Here is a 206-nt window from a genome sequence, read left to right on the forward strand (position 1 = left end):
GGTGGGCTGGCATGTGGTGCTGGGGGATTGAACCACAGTCCTTGTGCTTTTGCTTAGCTTAGCTTAGCTTGTTCTAAGTAGGTGCTTTAGACCACTGAGCCATCTCACCAGCCCCCCAGCCCATGCATTTTTGTACAGAAGCAACAATCTCACTGACAGAGAAATTAGAGAAACCATGCCTTTTACAATAACATCCAAAAAAAGAG

Source organism: Octodon degus, unplaced genomic scaffold (assembly GCF_000260255.1).
Source record: "Octodon degus isolate 3935 unplaced genomic scaffold, OctDeg1.0 scaffold00036, whole genome shotgun sequence".
NCBI lineage: Eukaryota > Metazoa > Chordata > Mammalia > Rodentia > Octodontidae > Octodon > Octodon degus.